Source organism: Ictalurus furcatus, unplaced genomic scaffold (genome assembly GCF_023375685.1).
Source record: "Ictalurus furcatus strain D&B unplaced genomic scaffold, Billie_1.0 ctg2, whole genome shotgun sequence".
Classification (NCBI taxonomy): domain Eukaryota; kingdom Metazoa; phylum Chordata; class Actinopteri; order Siluriformes; family Ictaluridae; genus Ictalurus; species Ictalurus furcatus.
In genome coordinates, this window is record NW_026521045.1 from 114,424 (window position 1) to 132,319 (window position 17,896).

A 17,896-nucleotide genomic window follows, 5' to 3' on the forward strand; every position below is an offset into this window, starting at 1 on the left:
GTCCTCTGGCTCCTCCCACTCCTCTAATTTTTCCTCTTTCGTCTCTGGTTCCTCCTCTTCCTCCTCCATATCCTGCAGCTGTGACTCTACTCATGAGCGTCGTGATGCGATTGATGTGTTCATGCTGCATCTGCGGTTGGTGCCATTATTCAGCATGGATTTGGGTGTGGAAGATCTGAGGCCCATGAAGCTGCGAGCTAATGGACTGCTAGCCAAAACAGGTTTCTCCACCTCTTCTTCTTCTTCATGCCCCTCTTCCTCACCATCATAGATGACTCGCAGTTTTTTCTTCTTGGTGGGGCAGAGCAAGGACTCGTCTGCTGCAGTGAAATATACTGATTTCTGCCTACCGCTATCATTGTTGGGTGTGGGGTCAGATTCATCTATAGCTCCAATGGCAGAGGTTTAGATGCATCAGCATCAAACTCGATGCAGGCTTTTGAATCAAAGTCCACCTCTGATAATGCTTTTGGTATGTTTGACTCAATTCCCAACAGAACTACAGATGAATCTGATTGCATGAAAGGAGAAATGTGCAAGGTCTGATTTGAGTGAGTGTGTATGATCGGATTTCTCCTCTATGATTAAACGCTCCTCATCATTTATGCTCTTAAACACTTGTCCAAAATAACTGTCCTGTCACCTGTGTAGATAAATCCATCACATGCTCATCCTTCACCTCCATCCCTCCATCCATGCTCATCATCTCCAGCTCGTCCGATCCTGATTGGGTGAGATCCACCACGGCAGGTGGGCTGAGGTTATGGCAGGGTGGCGTGGTTTTGACATCATCCATCGTCGTGTGTTGGTCTGGGCCCTGTTGTCATGACAGCGGGAGCCAACTGGGTCCTGAGTTCTGATTAACGCTGTCCATCATGAGGCTGTGCAGCTGTGACTCGGCCTGGACCAGGTCCTGCGCTTTCTGCACACGCTGGTCACTGTAAATACAACACATACAAATACAACAGCACGGCACACTCCCGACTTCAAAAAAGAAATTGCAAGCATTCTAGCAAAAACTTTCAAAAACAATTCCTCTATTGAGAACTGCCCTCCTGCTTTCTGGACTTTTCTTACTCAGCAAGAAAAAGAAAAGAGAAACTTCGGCTCCGGTACAGCCGACCTTTTACTACGCATAGAACATCTCTATTTGAGGAAGAGTAAGAAAACATATAGTTAAAAGTAAAAATACTAAAGTGTACCGTAACCCTAAAGCTGATTGTTTGGTGGGGAGGTGTGTCTGATTGCATATTCGGAAACAATCTGAGACGCTGTGACATTTATTTCTTCTGGTTTAGTCAAATTCAGATTAATGTTGTTTACAACACAGACAGCAGAAAATCCAGGTGGAGGAGTTTCAGTTTCTGACACTGTGGTCTCAATATCTTTAGAACGAGGAACTGAACTCTCCATACCTCCTGAACCACACCCTGATCACAAGCACTTGGTGCTAATGGGCTAGGGGTTAGGCTTTTGGAGTTAAGGGGTTAGGGGTAGAGAATATGAGTTAGGCAGTAGGAAATTACCTCTGTTACACTGTTGGTAGACTTGAAATGTGGAGTTTGTGGAATATCAGTAAGACTGTAATTCCCAGAATGCACTGCATGAGATGAGAGTGAGGAGGGTACAGGATTCTCTGCAGTGCCAGTGTACACCTCAGAGCTCTGGACTCGAAACTTTACATTCTGAAACCCTGCAAGACAGAATTGTGTCCATAGCACATTATCAGTCTTACCCTGTGTGTGTCTGTCTGTCTGTCTGTCTGTGTGGTCACTTCTTCCATAAGGCATGTGTTGAGCCATGGCTGATGGATCACAGGACCTGCCCGATGTACGTGTGACATCCTCAAATCCCTCAGAGTAGAGGTGAGGTGTGTGCGTAAATGGATTCATGAGAGTTTCTCATCTCTCTAGAGACAGATGTTGAGGAGCAGCACATGTAGACGGTCACTTCTGCTTTGCGTTCGTTTCCCAGCAGCACTGAGTACTTTCACACACACTGTGACTCAGTCTCCAGCATACACCCCAACTCCGAGTCTCTCACACAGCGATGCTGCCTTTTCTGGATATGAATCTCTGCATACAACAGAGCAGCTGGGTCCTGCTGACCACACACATGAAGGTGAGAAGTGCGCGTGCACACACACACTGTATTTCAGCCTGCCTTGCTGAATTCCAGAAGCTGCTGCTAATAAGCTAGTTTGTTCACTGTGTGTGTGTGTGTGTGTGTGGAGGGGTGGGTGGGTGGATGGGGTATTATTTTGGAAGCACACACCTGTATTTGGACTAAACATACTAGCATGACCACAAAAAGATTCAAGATTGTGGCTCAACTGACGAGAGGCCATAAGGTTTGTGAGAACGCTGATATTCTTGTCCTGGGTTCGATGGAAACATGGTGTCAGGACGTGCGCTGGTCTGTCAATACAGTTCCCTCTGAAGCCCAGGATTTGTTTTTACTATACACTGAAGACATTTGGGTTTGAGATATGTCGGTCATTTTTAGGACATTCCAAACATGTTCCAATATTTTTGATCATTTGAAAAATGGGTAGGTTTAAACACAAGGTGCCATATTTTAAGTTGTTTGACCAGAATTTCATTTCCTAATATTTACATCTAAATTTGTTAATCAACTCCTATTCATCGTTTGATCTCGAGCACAAATGTTTCCAGTATATAGCAAACCAAAATAATTGTCCTTGCTGTTCTAATACTTTTCTCCATATAATGGGAATAGCTCAGCAGCGGTGTTCTTCACAGTGGCTGACAGTTTTTGGTCTTGGTCTTGTCACTGAGTTGACCTGTGGAGATCCAGGGCAGGTTTCATGGTGATTTCCTCTGGCAGGTGGGGCGTCTTCAAGTTACTTGGTTACAGTTATATTTCTATAGCACTTTTCTAGACACTCAAAGTGCTTTACACTGGGAGGAGACCACTAGTGTGTATCCTCCACCTGGATGATGGGACAGCAGTCATAGTGCTCCAGAACTCCCACCACACACCAGCTATTAGTGGAGAGGAGAGAGTGATGTAGCCAATTCAGAGATGGGGATTATTAGGGGGTGATCAAGAAGGCCAATGAGGGAATTTGGGCAGGACACTGGGGTTATACCCCTACTCTTTTTTTTAAAATTTATTTTATTTTTATTTATTTTTATTTATGTTTTATATTTTTAATGACCACAGAGAGTCAGGACCTCAGTTTAATGTCTCATGCAAAAGACAGTGCCGTTTATACAGTAGTGTCCCCGTCACTATATTGGGGCATTAGACCCCACACAGACCACAGGGTGAGCCCACCCTGCTGGTCTCACTATTACCACTTCCATCAGCAAGCTTAGTTTTCCCCAGGAGGTCTCCCAGTACTGGCCAGGCTCAACCCTGCTTATCTTCAGTGGGACGCCAGGCAAGAGCTGTAGGGAGAGATGGCTCTGGTTATGTATTTCTGCATTCAGTGATGGACTGGGAACCTGTTTTCTCGTAGCTGCCCTAACTGTTTAGGAGGGCGTGCTCCTCAGTGCAGAGGTACGCTTCCATATGGAGGCTCTATTCAATGACTGTACCCTGTGCTGTGATTGGCTTGCAGGTTTGGAGGCAGTGTGTTTGAAGTGCCACTGCACTATGATAAGCCCGCCTTTGAGAGTGAAACTCGCATCTAGGAGACCAGCAAAACACACTGTGACTGTAAACACACACACACGCACATGCGTACATGTTCACATACACTATACATACATTTACAGTCACAGGTTTGGATTTAAAAATGCATTTTATTTAATTTCTGTGTGTGAGTTATTTAATGACCTCATGCTGTGGTTAATGGGAGGAAAATCTCTCTTCTCTTTTATCTCTGGGGTGTGTGTACTGGAGAAACACACAGTTCACCAGCTCCCTCTGCTGGACATGTGTTGCATTACCTCTCTCTTTCTCGCACACACAGTCCGTATATACTGAATTTGCCATGTGACAGGTGTTCCTGGTTCAGTATGGGTGGAGCTTATGTGAATTTTTTTTCAACTTAATCATGTGACATCCGTTAGCTTTTCTTTCCACTTGTTCAGCTTGATCATCTATTTAATGCTGTATAGCGACTGCTGGGTAGGTAACGTTAATGTTCGCTATGTTAACTAGTGCTGTGGGTAGGTGACGGGCTAGCACAGCTGATATTACTAAACTATTATACTGTTTAATTATAGGCAGGCTTTTATGCCCACAAATACTAAAGAAATAAAAACAGAAGCTAGTGGTAATGTTATACAGTTCAGATTATACTTAAGCTCCGCCCTCACTGACTCAGACACGCCTGTCAATTGGCACAAAAAGCTTGCTATTTAAAAAAAAAAAAAAAAACACTTGAAATTATTCTAATTTTACTAACTATTTTACAAAATATCAAAATGTGTCCTTTTACGTGTGTGTGCTTCACAATGTGGCCTTATTGGTATCTTCTGTACTCTATGAACTACTGATCTGAGCTGTTAAATAAGAGGTGTAATTTTAATCAAATTATAGTGATATGAAAATGTAAACTGTAAGTAAAGTCTCTTTTTATCATGAATGTGTGTGTCCACTTGATCCCTTGGCATGAGCGGGGATATTTATCTAGAGTATCAGTTACTATACGAAGTCTGTAGTAACAGCATTTCTCTGAAGATGATTTAATGGAGCTTGTGTTTAGAGTGTAACTTGTACTTTAGTTTTCTTCATTTTCCCAAAATTTAACACCAGATACTTCACAGTACACGAATACCACATGGAGATACAAACTTTATAGTTGACGTGAGGGTAACACTGTTTACACAAGGGTAACAGGCTTGACACTGAGGTAATGCTGTTTACACAAGGGTAATAGGGTTGACACTGAGGTAATGCTGTTTACACAAAGTAACAGGCTTGACACTGAGGTAACAGGGTTTACGACCTTTAAGTGTAGAGATCTGATTAATTTTATGTACATATGCGTGTTCATGAATAAAAAAACGTACTGTCGTGTCTGCTCAACTTTTTTTTGATGAGGGATATGCAAATTGAATTTAAATTCACTAGTCTTACTTAAATTTCCTATATTTACTTGTAGATTTTAATTATAAATATATTTTCTAATTATTATAGTCTCTATTGTATCACTGGAGCAATGGCCCATATACACTCAGCTAATCACGTGACAGCAGCACTGTACATGAAATCATGCAGCTACAGGTCAATAGCTTTATTAATGTTCACATCAAACATGTATTATTGTGTATGGGGAGGACCGGGTGGGTGTGAGACCCAGTTTCTGTCCCAATTTCTGTCCCAGTCTGGCCCGGCTCCTTCAGGAACTACTTTATCTGATGTGTATATCAGCTGCTTATTTCTTCTTGGCCTTTACACACAGTAAAGGTTTACTGTGCTGCAGTTCTACATGTCTTTATTCTTTTGACCATTAGGGGGTCTCCAATGTAAACCCTTGAGAAATTAAACATTTTCAACAAATCTGTAATAAAGCTGCAACTTTTGGGGTTTTGAGGGTTTTTTTTTTTTTTTTGGAGAGTTTTTTCAGGTTTGGAGGGTTTGAGGGGTTTTTGGACTGTTTTGGCGGGTTTTTTGGGTTTTGAGTTTTTTAGCATTTCGGAGGGTTTCAGAGGTTTTCTGAGTTTTTTTTTTTAATTATTTTTTTTAGGGTTTTGGAGGGCATTGGAGTGTGATGATCATGGTGACAATGTTGATGACGACGATGATGATGATGATGATGATGATCATGATGACAATGATGGTGACGATGATGATGACTATGACCATGATGATGACAATGTTGATGACGTGATTATTATGATGATGACGATGAAGATGATGATGACGGCGACGATGATGATGATAACGATGGTGATGATGATGACAATGACGATGATATGACTGCGATGATGGTGACGATGATGATGATGATTACGATGATGGTGACGACGATGATGGTGATTATGATTACGATGATGAGAACGATGACTATTATGATTACGATGATGGTGACGACGATGATGACGGCGACTATGATGATGACGGCAATGAGGGTGACAATGATGGCAATGATGACAATGACGACGATGATGACGATTATGAGGACGATGATGATGATGATGGTGATGGTGATAATGGTGGTGATGATGGTGATGATGATCTGAAGTCTTTATTTTCTCCTACAGCGTGTATGAAGCAGTGCTGCACGGAGCAGATGACGGAATGTCTGGACTGGATTATGGCTGAATGTAAGAATTTGTATTCAAAATTTCTGCAGAGTATGGTGATCTCCTTCATACAGAAGTCAGATGGTTGAGTAGGAGTAAGGTACTTCACAGTTTTATTTCCTTGGTGAGTGAAATTAAGGCTTTAATGGAACCGGGGGGGGAGGACACTAACCTGTTGTCTGATGGCTGCTTGATCTTGCATTCTTGGCTGATGTGACAGAGAAACTGAATCAGCTCAATCTTCAGTTACAAGGTAAAGACAAAACCATATGTGATATGATCAGTGCTGTGAAGGTATTTAAAGCAAAACTGTCATTTTACCTTCAGCAATTGAAAAACAAAAGATTGCAACACTTCCCCTCATTGGTAAAGATAGAAAGAAAGCCATGCAAATGCAACCAAAGTTTTGGATGTACTTGAGTATTGTGACCTCCTGTCCAGGCTTGGGCAGGAATCTGAGGAAAGGTTCAGTGATTTTGAGAATCTTGAGATATGTGTGGCATTTGTTGCCAAGTCTTTCATGGAGATAGACATGGATCACATTTCAAAGCAGATGGCTGAACTGTTCAATGTCAATGCTGTAGAGATGGAGTTGGAGGTTATTAATCTCCAAAATCATATCCAGCTGAAATCTCAGCAACATTCACAACATTTCTGGAGACTTGTAGACCCAGAAAACTACAAGAACATTCACCAAGCTGCCCTCAAAGCATCTGCTTTATTTGGATCTACAGACCTTTGTGAAGCAGCGTGTTCTGATATGAACATGATCGAATCTAAATTCAGAACAAGACTGACAGATGAACATTTAAATAATTGCCTAAGAGTGAACCTAAGTGCATACACACCAGCATATACCTCCCTTGTGGAATCAATGCAGTGTCAGTCAGCTCATTAACTGTAAATAAGTGTGAATGCACTTCATGTCATATTGGATATTCTGTGTTTGCAAACAGCAAAGAAGCACTAAGAAAACAAGTGGGAAGCCTGCGGCACATTATGTTGACCCATTTATTTTCAGGTAGGTGATTCCTTCCTTTTGTGCCAACTACCATAAAGCACCTCGAGAAACTCCAAGTTACAATCTGTGCATTGGCCGGGAATCGAACCCAGGTCAACTGTTTGGAAGGCAGCTATGCTCACCTCTATACCACCAATGCCACGCTAGGCAATTCAACTCTGCTGAGCAAAAGTTTAAGTATGTGCTCTTCTCATCAGCAGACCATAGGCAACAGCTAAAGGGCACTCTTGTCGTGGTTTCTGTAGTGTAGTGGTTATCACGTTTGCTTCACACGCGAAAGGTCCCTGGTTCGAGACCCGGCAGAAACACGCTAGAACTTTTGAACTTTGCTTTAATAACTGACCGGTTGTCATCACCGTAGGATCAGGTCCTCTAGGAACAGCCGGAAAGCGAGACCTTGGACAGAGCAGATTTCCTTCTTTTGTGCTTTTGTAGCAAAGCAGTTAACATTTGCTTACAAAATGAAAGGGAGTCTCTGGTTTTCCACAGAAAGGGGAAGCCTGGCTCTTTCATTGCTCAATAAGACTCTGTGCGTGACTGGAAAATTTTCCATAAAGTACTGGTCACCAAGTTCACCTATCAGCAAGAGGTCTACGCCCGAAAAAGGCTGGGAGCGGTTTCCCTTCCATTGAGCTTTTGTATCAAGGCAGATAACAGCTGCTTGCAAAATCACAGGCAGTCTCTGCTTTTCCACTGAACGTGGAAGCCTGGCTCTTTCCTTCATCAAGAAGACAAGAGTAATGATGCGCTTGATTCGAGGTTGCAACTTGTAATTCCCCACCGCCAAGCGGGAAAATGCAAAGCAAACGCACCCTCAACTTGAAATTGCCATTCGTCAACAGTGGGAAGTCTTCTGATCTACCAGTTCCTTCCCTGTTCATCGAGTGACGTCGAGTCGGCATGACGGATTCAGAACTCACAAAGTGGCACTTACCTCAGTGGTTATTTGCTTTAGATCAGGGTTGTCCAGTCTTATCCAGAATGGGCCAGTGTGGTTGCAGGTTGTCATTCTAACCAAGCAGAAGCCACACTTTAGTCTATTGAAAGCCAAGATCAGCGGATCCAACAATTGGAATCAGGTATGGCTCCTGCTAGATTGGAACGAAAAGCTGAAGATTGGACAACACTGCTTAAGACCAATCAGCATATAGACATATTTGCTTATTAAATATAAAACATTGACTATATAGATGGCTGATTGCGGAAAATGTACACCTCTCATCACAGTTTGCATGCTAGCTTGTCGCTAACAAAAGACAGACACGGAGAGACTGCATTTTCTTACATTTTCGCCCCTGTTCACGGGTCAAACGTGCCCTGATGGATAATGACGTGTTTACAAACAGCAAAGAAGCACTAAGAATAGAAGTGGGACGCAGAAAGAGTTGTGGGAGGCCTGCCGAGAAGCCTATGGCACATTAGGTTGACCCATTTATTTTCAGGTAGGTGATTCCTTCCTTTTGTGCCAACTACCATAAAGCACCTCCAGAAGCTCCAAGTTACAATCCATGCATTGGCTGGGAATCAAACCCCGGCCAACTGCTTGGAAGGCAGCTATGCTCACCTCTATACCACCAATGCCACGCTGGGTAATTCAACGCTGCTGAACAAAAGTTTAAGTATGTGCTCTTCTCATCAGCAGACCATAGGCAACAGCTAAAGGGAGGTCCTGCAGTGGTTTCTGTAGTGTAGTGGTTATCACGTTTGCCTAACACGCAAAAGGTCCCTGGTTCGAGACCGGGCAGAAACAAGCTAGAAATTTTGAACTTTGCTTTAATAACTGACCAGTTGTCATCACCGTAGGATCAGGTCCTCTAGGAACAGCCGGAAAGCGAGACCTTGGACAGAGCAGATTTCCTTCTTTTCTGCTTTTGTAGCAAAGCAGGTAACATTTGCTTACAAAATGAAAGGGAGTCTCTGGTTTTCCACAGAAAGTGGAAGCCTGGCTCTTTCGTTGCTCAATAAGACTCTGTGCGTGACTGGAAAATTTTCCGTAAAGTACTGGTCACCAAGTTCACCTATCAGCAAGAGGTCTACGCCCGAAAAAGGCTGGGAGCGGTTTCCCTTCCATTGAGCTTTTGGAGCAAGGCAGATAACAGCTGCTTGCAAAATCACAAGCAGTCTCTGCTTTTCCACTGAATGTGGGAGCCTGGCTCTTTCCTTCATTAAGAAGACAAGAGTAATGATGCGCTTGATTCGAGGGGTAGGGGTAGACATGGCCAGGGAATAAGAGAAACAATACAGAGCAGCAAGTAGTTACACAGACTCCTGAATGTTCTCAATAACCATACATTTCATGTAAACACCAACCAGAAACACTGAAAATATATGTACACACTGTATTTCACAATAATTAACAATGGTCAAGTCCATCAATAACGCAAATGTCCAAGTCTGTTAAGTTCAGTACCCCAACTAAACTTTCTAAATCTTACGGTTCGGTCCCCATTTGGGCGCCACTCTGTAGCGTGGTACCTTATGGGGTTTGGACGCCAGACAGTTCAAATTAACAGTCACTTATAACTTATAATTTGGACATCACTCAGAATAAGGCTACTCAATTCTTACAAAATAAGTTTATTATTATTTATGCAATAAACATAAGAAAATACAGATTGTTTCAGTCATAGAAACTGAAATAATGAAAACCAAAAAGTTCCCCTACGTGGGATTAATAAACGCACCCATAAGGAAACAAGGCTCTATTCATAAAAGAAAATTTTCACACACAAAAGGCAGAAAAAAAACATTTAACCCCAAAATAATTCTTAACCAAAACAAAAAAGTTGTTCACTTTAAAAGCTGCACTTCAATGGCGGTGATTTAGGCGTACGGGAGTTCGTGAACCCGAAAGCATGGGAAACCGGCAGTCAGATTCCGCTTAACACTCGGAGTTCTTTACAGACAGTAACATCCAACGATTTAAACATACTGGTTCTCCACAAAAGTATTAAAGAAAGGATCTCAAAACCGTGATGTGCCTCCGAACCCTCAAAACTCCGCTCGCTCGTTTATTCACCTTGGCAGAATATTCCCGAAGTGTTCGCCAGCCTCCTGAATCAATATCCACAAGGTTATAATCCACAGTAAGAGCATTAGCATGGTCCTTGGCAAACGCACACCATCAGTTCCGCCATTCCCACCTGGCTCTCATTTCCGCGTCCCGCTTTCTCTCACCTAGTCACCTGTTCTTTTCATTGCTTCCTAAGACCCCACCCTTCTCTTCATCTCTTTTTTTACTTCCGTTAATTAAAACACCACGGAATGGAACGGACTCCGCTTCTGCGTCACTAAATGGTAAAAGGCACACTTATATAGCGCTTTTATCCAAAGCGCTTTACACTGTGTCTCATTTACCCATTCACACACCAACAGTAGCAGAGCTGCCATGCAAGGCGCTAACTTGCCATCAGGAGCAACTTGGGGTTCAGTGTCTTACCCAAGGACACTTTGGCATGTGGAGTCATGCTGGCTGGGAATCAAACCGCCAACCCTACGATTGGTGGATAACCCGCTCTACCACCTGATCCACAGCCACCCCTGTCACTGTGCAGCTATCTGTTACAAATGAATGGGAAAATATCCTTGGCATCCCTGCAATTCAAGGATGTTGTAATTGGTAAGTTGTGATGTCAAAAGTATCTGTACCAAGTTGATACTAAAATTTTAAAAAGAATGATACGATAAGTTTTTTTTTCAGTACCGGCAGTACCAAGTATTCTCCTGCTTTCTGATTGACTTTCTTTTGTAGGTATTAATTAACCGTGATTTCCACTCAGCCATCTTACTGGAATTTGTGTAGGTTAGGAATAAGACTGAGGATGGAGTTGTACAGTTTTGTAGTGTGTATCATTTGTAAATATTGTTAACTTCTTTACCATAGCCATGCTGAGGGAGGTGTTGACTAAATTAGAGATGGTGCTGGACCAACAAACCACTGAGCTTGCTTCAACTACAGGTGTTCCAGGTGCAGTCTTTGGATACTGATGAAGATTTACTGCCCTGCAAGATCTTCCTCAACTGCATAGTCTGGAGCAAAGGATGCAACAGAGCCCAGATTGCAAGCAAAAACTGGTGAGAATTTTTTTCTTTTTTTGTTAACAATTGCTTGCACAATTACACAGCGACTGAGAGTGTTTGTTTTCTCAAGGTGACACACTCGTACTCAAAGCACAACATTCAACACCACTTTGATATGAGGGAACAGTTATGACCTAATCTTTGGTAGAGGAGCAAAACATGGAAAGCACACAGGGCAGGGTAACTGCAGGAGTAGTGAGAAGCACTGACACAGTTGACAAGGCAATAAATGCTTATTAATTATTTATATTTTATATTATTTTATATTATATTATTGTTTTAAAAATCATCGGTTTCGGGTAAACTGGTTGGCGCTTATTGACAGGGCAGATGTGCTTGACTGCACCTGGCGCATATTGAAGAGGGTGATTGCTAACTCCCTGGCAAAGAACCTCAATTGGAGGGGAGTCAATGGAAAGACTTCACTGGCCACTCTCCAACTTGGAGAGGTCATGATTGGTAAGTATATCTGTTTACATACAGAAGAGAGAAGATGTAAACATCTGTTTACATCTGAGAGAGACATACATGTCTCTCTCAGATGATATGTAAGGGGTAATAGCTAGATGTGCATTAAACGATTTTAGTGCATGATGTGGAGGAAAAGAACCACTCGTTCAAATCGTCACCTAGCCATGGATTACCCCGCTTATACCATGGTCTTTCCACAATTAATAACATTAAAGCTGTCATTGATTTTAGAAGCACAAACTTTGATTAGAAGTTTAAAATGACAGTTAATTTCTATTAGTTAGGTCGTTAGATCTGGAATTTTGCCCGATATAAATCAGACACAGAGATAAAGTAGTGTGATGAGATTACATTTATTTGAATGAATTGACAGATATCTATCAGAGACAGAGAGATTAAGCATATATGAATTACCTGCATCATGTGCCTCTCAGCAGTCAGTCAGTGCGTTTACATGGACAACAACAATCCACTGTTAACCCGATTAAGACGATACTTTGATTAAGAAACTACCATGTAAACAGCAATTTTTAATTACCTTAATCTGATTAAAGTCAAGTTACTCGAAGTAAGCACTAATCGAATTAAGACATGTCGAGTACTCCTGTTTTAGTCGCATTATCAACGTGTATTACAGACATGTAAACACCTGAATCACATTATTAACGTCGTGTGAGTTTCCACCGCATTTTGCGACAGGACACGTACACACACGGCAGTGCTCAACATTTTACGGCGAACAAGAGAGCGCGGCTGCGTCCCAAACCGCATACTCGCCTACTATAGGCCTGTAGTGGGGAAAATACATCTATCTCAGCTACTATAGAGACGCTAAGTGCACGGTTTGGGATGCAGCTCACGGCTTCAAGCAGTTGTCTATTTGCACGTACAGCATGACAAATAAATAACTGCGCTTAAAGCGTTCATAAAAAAATTAAATAAAAACACCCAAAACTGTATACTATACCATAACGAAGACGAACTGTATGTTGATACGTGAAATTCTGGAGGGACGTCGGATGGCGTGGCGCGGTGACGTAATGACGCGGGCTGTTAATCTAATTATGTTCTATAACATGTAAAATGGGAACATGACAGGAGTATTCTAAAAGCGACTCATGTAAACACCTTAATCACGTTATTATCTTACTCAGAGTAAGGTCAATAATTAGATTACTGCTGTCCATGTAAACATAGTCAGTGTTGCGCAGCAGTAGTGTAGTAAAACTGAGAGTTGAATTACTTCACAAACAGTGATGGTAACACCTCATTGCTGAGAAATATAATGTAACTTTTCACCAGCAAAGCTATTTTTTTTGTTAAAGTTGCAGACAGCGCGGGCAAGAAGTGTCTGTGTGTATGAATGTGTGTTCACGAATGTCTCTGTGTGCTCGAGTGTCTGTGCGTGTGTGTGTGTTTGTGTGTGCATGTAGGCTGCGCGTTGATTTAGAAATGCTCACAGTGATCAAACTGACTGGAACTACCTGTGCAATAAACGGTTATAATGCACACCTTCCAGCCAATCAGAATCCAATATTCACACTGACCATGGTATAAACGTAATTAATGCTTAAGATTCATAATAACCTTACGATATGTATTGCTTTCTTCCAATGTTCATAGAAACCTCTTCACGGCTAAAGCTGCAGAGATGGAGGTCGAGGGGACCATGAAGAGGTGGCTCCAGCTGGCATCAGATCGAGAGTGCGGGCGCAAGAGAAGACTTTTGAAAACTTTTGCAAAAAGAAGGTATTTAGAGTGTTTTAACTGTGGTGTCTTTGTTAATTTGTTAAAATGTTCATATTATAGTCTATTTTTGATTGTTTATAAAAGTCCTTGCTGTTTTTAAGTGGTTGAAATTGTGTGTGTGTGTGTTGGTAGCTGGGTGGCTATACAGTTGCGGTCGGAAGTTTACATACCCCTTGCAGAATCTACGAAATCTTAATACTCTTAACAAAATAAGATTGATCATAAAAATCCTAAGTTTCTTATTTAGTACCACCATGAATAAGCTATTTCACATAACAGATGTTTACATATAGTCCACAAGATAATAGCTGAATTAATCAAAATTACCCCATTCAAAAGTTTACACACGTTTGATTCTTCATACTGTGTGTCGTTACCTGAATGATCCACGACTCTTTTTATGTGTTATGATAGTTGTTCATGAGTCCCTTGTTTGTCCTGAGCAGTTAAACTGCCCACTGTTCTTCAGAAAAATCCTCCAGGTCCTTCACATACTTTGCTTTTCCTGCATATTTTAGCCCTTTCCAGTAGAGGTTATATGATGTTCCGTTCCATCTTTTCACACTGAGGACAACCGAAGGACTCGTACATGACGATTCCAAAAGGTGCAAACATTCACTGATGCTCAAGAAGGTAACAGCATGCATTAAGAGCCTGGCTGTAAACGTTGTAAACAGGATGATCATGTAAATTTTTTTGTCTTCTGGGATACTTCTTCTATGCTGTATTAACCATCTTTCTGTAATAAACCTTTTTCACCTCAGAGGACGAGTCTGCAAGTGTTGTCTAATTTCCACGACACACCTCAGTTTTTACATTTTTTAATTTTATTTTTAAGAAAAATAATTAAAATTCAATAACCTTTTGACTGTATGAGGTACTGGTAAATGAGAAAAAACATAGTACTACTTTCATAAAATGTCATGTGCAGCTTGATGCTAATTATAGTAATGTATAGTAATTCTGAGTCTTGAACAGTAAACTCTCAAGTGTCATTGTCATGTCACAGCAAACCAGCGACTCCGTTTCCCAGAATGCACCTCAGACTACAAACATGGCAAACACAAACTACAACTCCGAACCAACACACCGACATTGTTAACCTTCTCCAGAATACTAATCAGACAAACCTGTTACCAATGAACCCACTACATTAGAGAAGGAAATACTGGATGTGAAGTGTATTAGTGCTAGTGTGTGTGAATAGACTATCAGTTTAGATACTGACCCTGAACACTACTAACATGCAGTGCTTTCTTGGGGTGGTGCTGAAGTTGGAGTTGAACCGGTAAGAAAGATATTAGAGAGAGGCTTCCTTACACTCCTGAGGATGTTCAATTAGAACCTGCACCAAACTCACCTGATTCAAGTCATCAGCTAATTAAGCGGCCTGCACGAGCTGAGGTGGGTGCTTTAGAGCAGATAAAACACCAAATGTGTTAGATAAGAGTTCAGAGCCTGTGTTCTAGACACATGATTTAGAGTGGAGACCTAGGCTTAGACCTGAGCTTTGGAGTTATTCTGATTATAGGTTTCAGTGAGGAAGTGACTGAAGTTAAGGAGAGGAACTGAAAATAAAGTTATAGTCTTTCTGAGTAAACAGAATAAGGCTATATTATTGTTACCGGGGGAAAAAAAAGAAACTCGTAGCAGCGCTGATGAAATACATATACATAACAAAAACTGCTAGGAAAAAAAACTCGGAACATTTGCTTAGCCTAATACGTTTTTTTTCCATCTGCACAAAATTATTTCAGCAGCCGCTTTTGCAATAAAAAGACTTAAAGTCGAGGGTCCCTGTAAGTATCTACGGTGAGAGAGAGAGAGAGGAGCAGTGAACCATTGACATCATGTACAGAGTTAGCATGAAGGTGTGATTGACAGTTTTTAGAAATCACTTCCTAATCCTATGCTAAGATGAATACTACTAGGCTACTACTATAATAATAATAATAATAATAATAATAAGGAGAAGAAGAAAGATAGATTAAAGGTTGAGGAGTAAAATCAATATAAAGTGGGGCTGTTTTATCTTCAGCAAGAATACCTAGTGCTAATAAGTAATTTGTCAACAACATTGTATATATCTAGTGCCTGGTAATCAACCTCCTCACCTGGTGAGAGGACAGTCCACTCATCCTCACATTTCACACAGTATGAATAATAATGATAACAAAAGGAAGTAAAGCTAAATGAATGTTTTAACTGAGAGCAATACTTTGTACCCATATTTCCAATTGTATAGTAGATTGCACACAGTTTTTGCTTGTTACGTTCAGACCCGAGGGGATTGCAAACTTCAAAAGCACCATCGTCATTATAACATTCTTCCTCAACTTCCTCAAGCAGATGCTGAGGATCATCAGCCATAGTCCGTTGTAACACAGTGTGTTTATGCTTTTGGTAAATATGACATCTAAAGGACTCATACTTAGAAAGGTCCTCTGACAGTCATTAAGACCACAAGTTATTGAAAAATTTGCCTCTTGCGCATGAATGAGACCAATGTGCTGGATTAATTTGACAATCGTTCTCCGAGAGCATTTAGGATAACAGAATAGGCGAGGCATTTTTGGCAGATATTACTGTAAGAGGTTGATTACCCTGGTAACTGGAGTAGGTAGAGGCTTGTCACCATCCACAGTAAGTTTCAAAACATATTGCTGAAGAAAAATCAGAGTGTTCTTCAAATGAGATGGATATGTTGAATTGAAGACAAAATAAGCACAAAATGAAGCAAGAGCCCTTTCATCCACACCGCTATCCCAGCAGATCTCTATCCCATCGACTTTGATGACTGCAGTGACTCTTCTTGTAAACACAGTTTTGCAGTCAGTGACTTCTGGTGCTTGTAGCAGTAACAGCAGACTTTCTATGACAGCGACCCGCCTTCGGGCCTCAGCTTCATTAACTGTTTTTTTTAAGTGTTGGGGTTTTTTTCACTGTAGAAGTTCACTACAACTGTAGAAGTTGTAGAATAAATTCCCCATGAACAACACTGACTGGAGCACATGCCAATTAGAAAGATTCAGGTGATGGACTATTAGCAAGTTATTGTCATTCATTTGTATAATTCCAACAATTATTATGTTTTTCACTATTTAGCTGTCTTTTTACTTTAAGGATCTAATAAATTGCATATATGAAATGATTTTATTTACAAGTATCATGTTTGTGATTTTAGGTTATTCGTCATTTAGTACAGCTTCTGACCATTAAATCAAAACAGACTTGTGATTTGATGACATAATGCTTATTTATTTAGAAACAGAAGTACCTAAATACAAACATGCTAAATACTTTATATTTTTATATATAAATAACCAGGTGAAAAAGAAGACAACCTTCCAATTGTGAAACTGGTTATTAAAGCCCTTAATTAAGTGTATTGTCCATGCAGTGTGCACAGATGTCCTTCTCATCTAGGGATAAAATGTTCCGCTGGCCCTTTAAGAAGCAGGAACGTGAGTTCCCGTTCTGCCCAGGAGTATCGCGAGAGTTCACCTGCGAGTAGCGCGATTTACAACGCGATGCAGGTGCTTCTTATGAAGTGTGAGAACCGGGAAGTTCTTGTGCATGAAGCAAGACTTTAAGTTTAAAATCACAGTGGAGCCACTGAGCAGTGAGACTAAGCGTACTCGTCAGGCTTACATCTGAAGACCAAACATCTGTGGTGAAGTTCATCGCGGAGTGGTTATGAAGAAGCTCGTGAATATGATCTGCCATACGGTTGTATAACTCCGGTAAGCAGACGAATGTGAAATAACGCCGACTCGGTAAAGTGTAGCGAGACTCAAGGAGTTTTACCAGTCGCTGAAATCCCATGTCCTTCACTACAGAGCATGGTTGATCATCAAGCGCCATAAACTCCAATACTTTCTGAGTAATTTCTAGAGTTTTGTGCTGTCAGATTATCAGATGTTTTTAAATTATCGATAGATGAAAAATAGCCGTTCGGTATCGGCCGATACATCGGTGCATCTCTAGTTAAAACCAAGAATATAATGGGTAATTGCATATTTCATTTTAATTGACCCCCCTTTTTTTTTTTTTTTTTACTGAAGCAGCCTTATATGGTCTTGCATGTGTACAAATATTATATTTGTATGTGTATGTTGTATTTCCTACTGTCGATAAGGAAAGGGAAAAGGAGACAGACTCATATTCTTGGTTGTACAAAACCACACTGTAACTTCAATTCAGTTCCAGTTTATTTGTATAGCGCTTTTTACAATAGACGTTGTCTCAAAGCAGCTTTACAGAAACATATAAACATGGTATACAGATTTTAAATGTGCGACAGTCAACACTGGAACCAGCAACAGACAGGTCATTACAAAATTATGGATAGACG

The 17,896-nt window shown here is 41.1% G+C and overlaps 1 long non-coding RNA gene and 3 other non-coding genes across 4 annotated transcripts; 3 read left to right on the top strand and 1 right to left on the bottom strand.

The window, feature by feature from the left end:
- Positions 1-1,235: 1,235 nt before the first annotated feature.
- Positions 1,236-13,722, top strand: LOC128604593 (uncharacterized). The gene is made up of 3 exons (XR_008385209.1): positions 1,236-6,242; positions 11,126-11,781; positions 13,417-13,722. It is a non-coding gene; the product is annotated as an uncharacterized LOC128604593 (long non-coding RNA).
- On the bottom strand, positions 7,310-7,381 carry trnag-ucc (transfer RNA glycine (anticodon UCC)). Its single transcript has one exon. It is a non-coding gene; the product is annotated as a tRNA-Gly (tRNA).
- trnav-cac (transfer RNA valine (anticodon CAC)) lies at positions 7,478-7,550 on the top strand. Its single transcript has one exon. It is a non-coding gene; the product is annotated as a tRNA-Val (tRNA).
- Positions 8,920-8,992, top strand: trnav-aac (transfer RNA valine (anticodon AAC)). Its single transcript has one exon. It is a non-coding gene; the product is annotated as a tRNA-Val (tRNA).
- Positions 13,723-17,896: the final 4,174 nt, after the last annotated feature.